Below are 12,188 nucleotides of genomic sequence, written 5' to 3'. Positions count from 1 at the left end.
TGCTATGTGGCTTCAGCACATTTTGTGTTTCCATCTGTATTGTGATGGACGCTGGGGTGCTTCCACCTTTTGGTGATTGTGAACATAGTCCGGCTGCGAACATTCGCGTACATGATTTTGTTTGAGTGTTTTCACTTCTCTGGGGCAAGCTCTCTTGTTTGAGCATTCCATGAATTTCCTGGGCCAGACTAGAGTTTGAGAGCCAACAAGATCAGGCATGCACTGTGAGTCAGGAGCCCTGGTTCCCAGTTTGGGTCAGCCACAAATGCTGACCTTGGGTAAGTCCCTTCCCTTCTCTGTGCCTTAGTTTCCTGCGCTGTAAAAATGAGGTAGACCAGATCTCTTTCTATTTGCTTTCCTTGGAGTCCTGGGTTGGTAGAGCTTTGGGGAAAGAGGGAAAGACCAGACAGTTGGGCTGAAGATCTTTTTTTTTTTCTTTTTTCAAACCTCTTTCCCTTCGTCAGTTTGACTCTCTCTCTTTTAGTCTGTTGTTTTTCTCCGCATTGTAAGATATTTTAAGTAAAAGGTTTCTGAATATAAGGTATTTTCCCTGTCACTGAAGTGTAGATGGTCCCATGAATCACACGAGGGCTTCTGAGTGAAAATGAACTTGATCCTGCTGGAAAGAGAGAATCCCACTGATGGGTGCTCAGCCTGGCTTCCCTTGGTCCCCTGAAGGGTGGTGGGGCAGTGAAATGCCTCCAGGTCAGTGGGGAGACCTGTGCTGGAAAAAGCATGACTCTCCACATGCTGGTTTCCTTTTCTCCTTCTGAGCACATCATAAATTCAGAACAGTAGTGGAGAGTGTAGGCTCTGGAACCATTCCGCATTGGTTTGGGTTCTGGTTCCACAGAGACTAGCCATGTGACCTCGGGCAAGCTACCTAACTGCTCTGTGTCTCAGTTTTCCCACCCATAAAATGGGCATGGTTCCTGCTTCACAGTTTGCTATGAAGATTGAAATTAACCCTCATAAAGTCCTAGATCGGTACCTGGCCTTAGACATCATTCTACTAATGTTAGCTGTTGTGATGATGGTAATGATGACACAGATGATGAGGTCTCTGTTCCTCCCAAAGCCATCCCCTTTCCTGGCCCAGCTGACTCTCCTTACTCTGAATTTCAGTGGTCCTTACTTTGCTCCACACTAGTTAGCATCTGTTATTCTGTGTCGTTCTTTGGCATGTGCCTGTCCATTTTCCCGATATGTTTCCTAGCTTTGGGAGGGGGTCTGGCCCATGGTCTGCCTGTCTGATGATGAGGCAGACCAAGACCCGCAGCAGGGACATGGGCTGTGTGGACTGGGCAACATGGGCCTCGGAGTAGACAGGTGACTCAGACATCCCAGTCCGGCTGGAAGCCAGGCAACTTACGGAGATAAGTGCTGGTAGCTTCTGAGCCGCACCATTTTGGTACCTGCTTCCTCGTCAGGGGCCTCCAGATGGCAGCTGTCATCATGTGGATCTCATGATGAGCATAGCGCTGGCGGCGGGGGGGTGGGCATTGCTATGTGCTGGTCAGTCTCATGATGAGCATAGCGCTGGCTGCGGCGGGTGGCATTGCTATGTGCCGGTCAGCGTATTAAGACTTGTTGCTCCGTGTAAGAGCCCCACGAGGTGGTCCTGTCTCAGTTTCATAGAAAACCGAGGTTTCTACAGGGTAAGCAGTGTGCTCAAGATCAGACAGCTAACAAGCGGCAGAGCCAGCACCCAAGCCAGGTCTGTTTGCTTCCAGAGCATGTGCTCTTCACTTAGCCGCGATGCTCCATCACCTTGCTGCAGTGGCGTGAGCTCATTAGAGCACTGGCAAGGGTTTAGTTAGGGACCGAAGCGTTTTGCTGCGTTCAAGCTATTACTTCACCTAATAATAAACCTATACAAACACACAGCACCCCCAGAACGCATGCACACAGACACACGGACTCTCTTCTACCTGCGCATTCGTTTCCCTTACGTCCACTCTCCCTCCCTCCCTCCCTCCCACCTCCCTCCCTCCCTCCCTCCTTCCTTCCCCTCTACAGAAGCCTGTCAGGACGCTGTTAGGTCCTGGGGATACATCAGTGATGACGTATCCCCTGCCCTCAAGGAGCTCATGATCCAGTGGGGGATGCTATCCAAGTAGACATGCAATTAGGACGCACAGTGATAAATCACAGGGAATGGATGGTCCGGTGCCATGGGAGCATGCAGGATGGGCAGCTGACCCCGCCCACGATAGTTAGGAGAACCAGCCAAAGGAGGGGGTGTCTGTCGACGGGGAGGCCTCAGGGAAGGCAAATAGAGTGTGGAACAGAAGAGGCTCAGAGATGAGAGAGAACAGGGTGCTGGTTGATCCATTTCTTTAGCTGCAATCAGTGACAGGAACCTGTGCAATGAGGCAGCTCTGTTTTGGCCCCAGGATTCCACATGGCAGGTTCTTGGTGAAAGATGCGGGCTTCCGGGATGAGGCGGTGTGGGCTCTGGGTTACCAGTCACTGGCTGTCTGGTGGTAGTGGCTGGTGTCCATGATGATATGAGACCTTGGTCTCCGCCTGAGCCTGTGGCTTCAGGCTGCATGCTGTGGGTGGCGTTCTCTACTTTAACCTATTCTGCTAACCTGGTTGTGGTGAGAGTCTCCACATTTCCGTCAGGGGCAGGTTTAGCATCTCTGGTCACAGGTGTCAGCTCCGTCGTGTCCAGGCCCAGAGGGGGCTCACTGCAGAGGAAGGCTTTGAGCCTCTGGGCGGGAGGGCTGTTGCATCTCGAGCCCTCTGGGAACCCCGGCTGCAGAGAGTAGAGAAGGAAGCCCCTGCTCTGCATGTTTTGATAGTCAAGGGCAGCAGCGCCATGTCGTATCATCACCAAGATCAAGGGAAATGTGTACTAGTCCAGCCTTCACTGAACTCCCAATCCCTGCCAATTTCATGTTAGCAGATCTGTTTGGAGCTGGAAGTAATGGGCCATATCATGCCCCAGAGCTGGAGCAATGACTTATGTTGATGTCACCCACTGGCTTTTTATGGAAATTATTAATAAATCAGTAATTCTATCTGCAGTGATGTTGTTGTGTTTATAAATATTTAATTTACCTTCAGGTGCCCACATTTTCTCCATCTTTGCCTTAAACTCTGCTGACATTGCTCTTCTTTCTGAAGCGCCGCTCAACAGATTAAGTTATCAGTAGAGGGAAAGGTTAACCTCTCTCTTTCTCTTGCTCTGGAATATGGCTTTATCTTTTCTTTTTAATCTTTGCGTGATTTTGGGCAGGGGGGTGGGAATCAAGCTGCGGGAATGTGACGTCTCTTGTGACAATGATGAAAGATGAGTCCGGCTTCAGAAGAAGACAGACGAAACTTCCCAATGACAACCTTGCATGAGTGTAGACCTGTTGTTGGCATGTGTTTGTCCCTCCTTCAAATTAATGACATTTAGTATCTGAAATGGTGTCTGATGTTTTCCTCCCACAGAGAAATAGCTTTGTCCTTGCCACCAACTCAGCTTTTGAAATCCAGTGCTTTGATTATTATTGTACGGCAGGCTGAATGGAAGGGGCTTAGCAAAATCAAAATAGGAGCACCCTCCAAGTCTAGCATTTTCCAGCAGAGATGGGGGTCCAGCCTCGCCAGGGAGGTGGCCGCTGGGAAGCAACAGAACTTTCTGACCTCTCAGGAGCCGACGTGAGCTAATTGTTATTATTATTTTTTTATTCTTCTGTTTCAGGAAATTGCAGCTTATTTAATAACATTTGAGAAACACGAAGAATGGCTAACCACATCCCCTAAGACAAGGTAATGTCCCAGATCTTGCAGCTTTTCAACTGTGTACGGTAAATGGATTGATTTTCATTGATTACCTGGTTTGGCCAGTTTGTTCATGGGCAAGTTGAACATACCATGTTGCGTTTGATAGCGTGCGACACTGAGGTCTCGTTAGTTGACCTAAGACCGTGGCCGTGAACACAATCAGAGAGCTTAAAATACAGCCCAGCTGCCATTACATGAATTGGGACTTTTAATGGGATGGCTTGACACTGGGTCCCCCAGCCGGCTGCTTTGAAAACCTCGGCAGGTGGGAACATCAGGGGAGGTCTATTCTGGGAAAGTGCCCACCTGCCACCAGTGTTCTCTAGAAACTCACTCTTTAAACGGGAGACTTCCTGAACTGTCCAGTTCATCTCAACGTGCTTTACAAACTGAAAGTTGAGTTAATTTTCGTGGTGGTGAGAAGATCTTCCAAATCAGAAGCAGGGGCTAAGATTGCGGTTTATTATGCGGTGAGTGCAGGGACCACTACAGTCCCGGCCCTTCCCTCACGACTCAGGGCTGCGGAATCGGTGAAGACGCTGCCTCCTTGTGTTCTGTGGCACAGATGATAGTGCTGTGTGAACAACGGTGAAGTTGGGGCTTAGGGTGTATTTAAAAGGTAGCCTCTTCTTTCCTCCCCTGCCCTCCGTTTTTATTTTTGGTATGTTACAGTTTAGTGCTTTGGAAATCCATGGCCAGCAATGGGCACCACCTTTCCATTAGTGGTGACAGGGCCAGGCACTCGTCAGTGTGACGCGGGTCAGCCGGTGTGCAGCTCGCACGGTGACGGGGCGGTGGGTGTGGCTTCAGAGGCAGAAGGCTCAGTCTGTCTCCCTTGGGGCAGAAGCACCAAATTCTCCAGGTACGTTAACTAAGACCAGGGGAAGGGGGGGGGTGTCCTCTGCCCCCTTGGCCAGTTCCTTGACCTCTACCCTTTCTGAGCCATGGAGGAGAGAGGGTCTTATCCTCTAGAATGTTTACTCATTCTGGGTGGTACTTTAAACTACAGGCTTCAGTTTTTACTGGCTAGCATCGTTTAGATGAGGACAAAAATGTCCATTTTGGAGGAGGTTGGAGAATATTGAGGAGAAAGGTTAGTTCTGAGATTCACATCTCCACAGGTGCGGATAGAGGTTGCTGCTGATTTTTTTTACCCTTCAGCCCAAATCCCTCTGTAGGATGTTCTCAACTCCTCAGCCTTCTGGGGCCGTGATTTCCTTTGCTATAAAATCAAGTGGTTTGCATTAGTCAGCTTCTGCTGGGATCATGCTTTCTGAGAAACAATCTCCAAACTTAGCGACTTGGAACAGCAGACCTTTTCCCCCTGCTCTCGGGTCTGTGGGTTCGCTGCGGCTTTGGTTGGATTTAGGACTGCTCCACATGTCTTTTTGTTCTAGGACCTGGGCTGACAAAGCACACACAGTCTGGGACGTATGTCATGGAGCCTGGCAGGGGTGTAAAAGCCTAAGGCAATCCGTGTAGGCGTAATGAGGATCCCTGCGGGACGTGGCACCCCATGTCGCACCGGCTCGCAAATCCATTAGCCAAAGCCATTCCTGTGGCCAAGCCCAATAAGAACGGGGCCAGGAACGACTTTCTTCTGTGGAGCGTGGGCGGGGGTGGAGTGGATGAGCAAATGGTGGCTCAGGCTGCTGTTTGGTGAGCACAGCCGTGTCCCCAGCTGTGGAAAGCCTCACACACTTAGCTCTCCTTTCTTCTGAGGGCGTCTTCTTCCAGGGCAGACATTCCCCAACTTGAGCAGGCACCAGGATCAGCTGGACAGCTTGCTAAAATACACATGCTGGGACCCCATCCCCAGAGTCTCCGATTCAGTGGTCCTGGTGTGGGGCCTGGGCACCTGTTATTTCTAACAGGTGCCCACGTGACGGCACACAGCCAGTCTGGGACCTCACTCTGAGAACCGCTGCCCTGGTTTTTCTGTGGGGGGTTGGGGGAGAGAAGTCTGTCCGACTTCTGTCTCTGCACTATTCCCCCACTCCAAACAGTGCTCTCTTCTCGAGCAGCCTGCAGCTTCTCTGTGTGCCCTTCACTCCTCAGCGAAACACTCCTTGAATCTAAGTGGAAGGAAAGAGCTTCTCTTTAGCCGGAGAGGGAGCTTCTCTGGAACGCGTCCCGGGCCAGACATCTGATTTCAGATACGCAGACACGTGCTGTGCCTCAGAACGCCCTCTGACTGCAGATCAGTGGCACATTTCAAGCGGGGATTTTGCCTCGTGTTTCCGCCTTCAGTGTTTGGGTTTCAGTTGAGAAGTGAATGTCACTCACGGTCATGCCTGACTCACTTGACTTTCTGGAGCATAAATAGAGCCAGGAGGCTTCCCATCCCGAGGCACAAGGGGCATGCGTGCAGCTGAGAGGGGAGGTGGGAATCAGATTTTGACAAATCCGGGTTTGAGGCCTGACCCTGTCCCTCAATCACTTTTTGAGTTTTGGAAAGTCATTTTTAGCCCCTCATTAAAAGCCCCTCTGTTCTTCTTCATGTATGAAATGGAGTCCATGCTCCTGTCCTCACTGGGCCACTCTGAGGGTCCAGTGAGACCGTATTTGTGGTTTGGCTTTCTTTGCATGCTGTGAGGCTCGGTGGGGATGCATGTCCCCATTCCTCTTGTCTGCGAGGGACGGTCCCCGGGCCCACTGGAGGCTGCAACTTCAGGGGACATCTGCCAGAATCTCTCCAGGCTTTGGAAAGATAGATTTCTTTCCTCAAGGCAGAGGGTGAAGACAGAACGTTTCCTATTAGTATTATAATATCCACTCCGTGTTTACACTTGAAAGCTTCTCGTCCCAGGAGGAGGAAAAGTTGCTGTGGTTGTTCAAGGACCTTCCTAAATTAGTTGTTGAGTTGAGTTTGGGTCCCCCCCCATCCCTAGTATTGAAATTAATTGGTGCCGTTAACTGCTGAGTTCATACAAACCGGCCTCCTGGTACTAAGGAATTAATGACACCAATACTCCGCTGAACGAGAAGGCAATGCAACTTCGGCGTGCCACCACCACCGCCCCTGCTAATTTCATCTTAGAAAATTAATAAAAATGAATTGCACCACTGACATTTATAGAGTTTCCTAATAAAATGATACATTGTTTGTGTGGAGGAATCCCTATTAAATTAATTGTTGTAATCAGTTCCCATATAGATGTTGGTATAGGAGCTGCACAGGGACCCACTCCCTGTCTCGGTGGCTTGCTGATGGCTGGGGTTATAAATATAGCCCTTGCTCGGATACTGCCCTAATTACAGAGAGGGTCCCGGGAGCCCCGCTCACCTGTTTTGTAATGAGGTGTGCTACCAGGAGGCTCCCAGGGTTGGGGCCTCGGCGGCGGGACCGTCACAGGGTTGAGTGTTGAATGTTTAAACAGCCCGTATTGTATTATCAGCACCTGGGACCTTCTGGAAATGGCAGTTTGAAAAATCACCCTTCAGGACATCTTTATTTGGCACTTGCTGTGTGCTCAGCACTATAATAATACCATTTGGAGGCCCTAGGGAACTCCACACTCCCCATCCCACCAGGTGAATTTGGAGTCTTGGAATTAAGAGCCTCCTCCCTCGGTCTAGATTATTCTTCCAGCTCCTCCTTCTGGCCTTGATTTGGTGTCACTCTCTGCGAGGTCTTCCCTGAACACACTACTTAAAACCACACCCCTCCCATGCAGCCAGACCTCCTTTCTTTTTTTTCTTGTTTTATGTTTCTCTGGAGCACTTGCCTCCACCGGACACACGATGTATTTCACCTATTTATTGTCTAATTCATTTACTCATGGTCCGACCTCTTCTCCTCCAGAGTGACAATACCACGAGGTGCTGGTGTGCTGGTGCCTGAACAGTGCTGGACACGCTGCACTCGGGGCACGTTGGTGCCATGAAGGAGAGTGGGGCCGAAGACATGTCTGAGTGTATGGAGGAGGAGACTGGGCTTGCTCTGTTCTGTTTCTGTCTTACGTGTCTCCCCAGGATCTGCTAACTGACCTGGGGGTGTGCTCTGAAATCCTTTTAACAGCTCTGCCGGGCCGCGAGATACAGAGACGGTATGTGACCTGCCCAAGATTGCACAGTGGATGTTGGACCTGGAACTTGGGCCCGGGGTTATCTTACTGCAAAGCCTATCATCTTAGCATCATTTTATGTTGTCCCGCTGTGCGGGTGTGAGGTTCGAAGGAGGCCCAATACGGAGTTTCACTATTCCCTCCCACCTCCCATCTCCAAGATTTCTGAGGCACCCGGGAGAGCCAGGCGCCAGGCAAAGCTTCCCTGTGTTGGTGAGCACGGCTCAGGCGCGTTGGTCAGGTGCGTTCCCGGGCTGCCCCCTGCACCAGACTTAGCCTCCCCTGTAGTGCAGAATGCAGAGTGTAGCAGGGTCCAGGGGGGTGGGCTGCAAAGTTTAGCAATCCCAATAATGCATTGCTCCTCCCCTGGGAAACGTGCAGCCCTCCCTGGAAGCTGGGGAAACGCAAAGCTCAAGATGGAATTGGAAGCACTTCCTTCCTAGGAATCCCGTGTACACCGGTTAGAAGGAGGCTGGAAGATGCTATTAATTATCTAATTAATTAATTAGATTTATAAAGATAGCACCTAACACTGAAGCACTAAAGGTCTAGTAATAGAATTTTCCTATAATGAGCACTAAATGCTTCTTGGTCAATCAGCAGTAAAACAGCCAAGTGTAGGGAGGGAGTTTGGAAGGAAAAGAGAAGAAAAGTGAGACCCAAGTTTCGAGAAGACCCCTGTGACTCCCAGAGACACGCCACTGTCCTTCTCTCGTTTCGCTGGACCCCCCTTGTCCATTGCTTCTTGCACTCCTGGTGGTGGCTGGGCGGGAGGGTGGCCACCGAGTCCTCCACCCTCTCCTCTTTCTTACCATGTCCTCCCCCCCAACCCTCAGGACTCTTGTCCCCTGAATGGAGTTAGGCAGTGCTTCTGCCCATGTTCTGGACTGCAGTCCGCATACTCGGTCCCCAGGTCGCCCGTACCACTAATGTCGCGCTTGGATTAGGGGAACTGCTCCCGTTGCGTTTCCCTCTCTGGGCTGGACCCCCTCCCTGCACCAGCTGTCTTGCAATGCTCCTTTGTGGCATCATTGTTCCCCTTGAGCCCTCGGAGATTTCCTATATGATAAGTCCCACTCTGGTGTGACGTTCAAGGTCGCTCTTCTGCCTCGAGCCATCTTCTTCAGTAGTTCCCTTTGATTCCCACCTCAGAGCACCTACTACAAGTTAGGGGGCTGCTTCCTGCTCTCCAGACACATCTTCTGTGTCCCCTACTTTTGCCTTCAGATCTCGAATGCTCCATGTCCAGCCCAGTCTGCCTGTCCTTCGAATCTCAGCTCTTTCTGGGAGCCCCTGCAAATGCACCCACCCGTAGTGAGCCCTCTTTGCTGTCAGCTTCTGCAGTCCACATTCGCTGTATCGTCAGCTGTTCGACAGTTTAGCTGCCATCAGTATGGAAGTCTTCCCTCCCCAGGGACATGGTGAGCACCCTGTCCTTGGGTCACAATGTCTCTTTTGTCTCTGAGTGGCTAGTGTTCAGAGGAGCTTTGATGGGGCACAGGGCGGTGTGCAGACTTGGGCAGAGCAGCGGTCTGCAGTAGCGCAGGCTGGCAGAGTGGGGCCAGGGGGTGGGCACCGGGCTCCCCACGGAAAGCCAGCCTGATCGGGCCCTAGGCCGGTCCCCGTGCAGCGGCGCTGCTTTTGCCAGGCCCTCTGTAAGTGGCCCATGGCGGGGACCTGTTGACCCCTCATAGGGCATCGGATCTGTGGGACAGCCCCTATTCCTAGGGAGGCTGCTTGAGACACCACAACAGAATTGCACAAGTCACGTGGGGATCCCGCTTGGGTGATTCAAGACCTTGCAGAAGTAAACAGCAGTGAAGTTCCCACCCGTGGTTCCGTCAGCATGGCTGCAGCTGGCAGACCCTTGCTCCCTGGGGTGTGCCCGTCACAGGGGGACAGATCCCATGTGACTCCACTCTGTGAGGTCCTAGGGGAGTCAGACTCACAGAGACAGAGAGAAGAAGGGTGGGAGCCAGGGGCTGGGGGACGGGGATGGGGAGTGAGTGTTTCATGGGGCGTGTTTCCATCTGGGAACAGGAGAAAGTTCTGGGAATGGATGGTGGTGACAGGTGTGCCACAGTGTGGATGTACTGAATGCCACTGGACTGCACACTTGAAAGTGGTAAAAATGGTAAATGTTATGTTACTTGTGTTTGACGATGATTAACAAAAAGATTCCCATAATGGCTTCTTTCTGTGTCCAGTTGGGCAGAGCGGGGTGGGGGGGCCAGGGATTGGCTGTATGTGTGTACGCATGTGTGCGTGCAAGTAGGGGGTTCTGTTGGGGGACGGAGTTTGAGAGGTTGGCCCTTATACCTACATGATTTCAAGGACTTTGTTCTTTGTGGCTGCAGAGAAAAAAATAAACTGGGTCAGCAGTCATTTCAATGTGGCGACCTTTGCGTTATGCTGAATTGGGGACCTGCTATCAAATTAACATAATGATGTGTCATGTTACATCCATTTCAGTATTTGCCTAATATATTGAGCGAATCCTTGACGATGTGCAAACTATCATCATTAAGCAAAGAGCAGTGCAGTGCGAGGGGGCTCGCAGGTGTGGCGTCTGCTGCCTGAGGCCTCATGAGCAGCCCCGTCTGCCCCGGGACCTTCCCGGAAGGCATCTGTCTCAGGGTCCTGTGGTTTTGAGACCTTTCCCAGTGAGGCAGGGAATTAGCTGTGACCTGAATCCTGATAAAGTGTCTGGTGTCTCGACAGTGGTGGGGAAATCCCTAGCCTCCATATCGAAGTGGGTCTGTCCCAGATTCCAGTTCATTATCCAGAATCACAGAGGGCAGAGGAGACGAAGCAGGGGGAGCTGGCAGAGGCCACCTCTCCCGGACGCCCTGTGTGTGGGAAGGGGGTTGCCCGGGTCCCTGCGACCCTGGTTCCCCTGGGAAGTGTTCGCCACTGTCCCCTCTGTGGGTGGACGGGGGGAGTGTGTGCTCCTCTGTGCTTAGCAGCTTGTTGAAACGGCACCAGCAGCCAGGCCAGCTTTCATCATGTCCCTCCTGGTTCCGGAAGGCAGGGCAGCATGTCCTGGGTTTCCTTCCTGGAGGCGAGAGAGGGAAGGGACCTTTGTGTCTCTGGCCTCCCCGGGCTAGGAAGGGGCCACTCCAGGTTCCTGCTTCTCCTTTCGCTAGTTTTATTTTTATCAAAAATATCCATGCACAGAGTTTAATAAGTCAAATGGCCCTAAAAGGCTTGTAAGAAGGAGCAGCAGACCTCTGCCCCGCAGCTCAAGCCTGTGTCCCAGGAGCGACCGCTTCTCCTTGCAGTGCTGAGATTTACCTCCAGACTTCTCCATGTGTTATTCTGCTATTTCTTGCTTTGTCAAGTTTAGACGGTTATCTTTTGACTTCCTCATATGCCTAATGAGGATTTATTTCTCTCCCTCTGCCACCTGCTGTGTTTTCCTTACCTGGGGGAAGGGCTGGGCTGTGGGATTCTGAGTATCGCATCTCTGGATGCTGACGTCTGGAGGCACCTGCTGGGTTCTCCAAGGTGCTGTCAGTGGTCTGGGAACCAGGCAGGGAAGGGGGTTGGAATTTCACCATCAATTAGTGAATTCCCCCAGTTTACATCTGTGTTTTCTGCCTCTTTTCTGCTGTCTTCAAGTCTGGAGTCTTTCAGGGTCTCTTTCTCCAGAGAATAAATGTGTCTCCGATAGGGGCAGAGAGGCCAGGTGGCTGCCTGGCTGCTCGGGGTGGACGTGGGGCCCTGGGAGCGTCTGACTGGTCCCTGCACAGACCTGAAACCTCTCCCTGTCTCCCACCACATTTCAAACCTCTGCCTTTTCGGGCACCTGATTCTTGCAATTTGCCAGCCTTCCCGGGCTCTGTGGGCAAGTGGGCTTGCTGTGCCCGCTGTCCTGTTGGGGCACGTGGCTTTGGGTTTCTTCCACTCAGCTAGAATGTGTTGACATCTCTGTCCCACTGCCATCTCTGCTCCTGTCGCCCTGTCCTTGTGGGCCTGCACCTGTTTTCCTTCTTCCGTGGCTGGCGCTGCACAGGGGCTGCCCCGTGTCTGCAGCTCACGCTCACACTCAGTCCGACTCGCTGTTTCACTGTCTTGCTATTTTTCTCTTTATCTCTTTTTCAGGGAGAAAAGTCTCATAATGTAGTTTCGAGGTTTCTAAATGCACAACCCACTCAGGGCCCAGGAAATCCCATTGCCAAGATGTGTACACCCCTGTGCACACGGATGCAGCCCCAAAGGTGTGCTGACACCACACCCCCGACACGTGTCTCACCTTCTTCGGTGTACCACCCTTGGTTTAGAGCCTTTCCTGGTGTTGGCACAAGGGCTGTGTCGTGGCCTCTCCCTGGGCAGAATTTT

At 51.7% G+C, this 12,188-nt stretch overlaps 1 protein-coding gene across 6 annotated transcripts in view; it reads left to right on the top strand.

The window, feature by feature from the left end:
* The window catches only part of CAMTA1 (calmodulin binding transcription activator 1), a 681,426-nt gene that overhangs the window by 116,071 nt on the left and 553,167 nt on the right, over nt 1-12,188 (top strand). For all 6 annotated transcript variants that reach the window (XM_087858385.1, XM_045803561.2, XM_087858382.1 and 3 more), the window contains exon 2: nt 3,698-3,765. The gene's annotated coding sequence lies outside the window, so the exon portion shown is untranslated. The remainder of the gene's footprint in view (nt 1-3,697; nt 3,766-12,188) is intronic.

The sequence above is a fragment of the Ursus americanus genome, chromosome 33 (genome assembly GCF_024610735.1).
Source record: "Ursus americanus isolate L20-20 chromosome 33, mUrsAme1.1.p, whole genome shotgun sequence".
In the NCBI taxonomy this organism is placed as follows: Eukaryota; Metazoa; Chordata; class Mammalia; order Carnivora; family Ursidae; genus Ursus; species Ursus americanus.
Note: the sequence above shows the minus strand (reverse complement) of the source record. Positions and strands in the feature narration are given on the sequence as shown.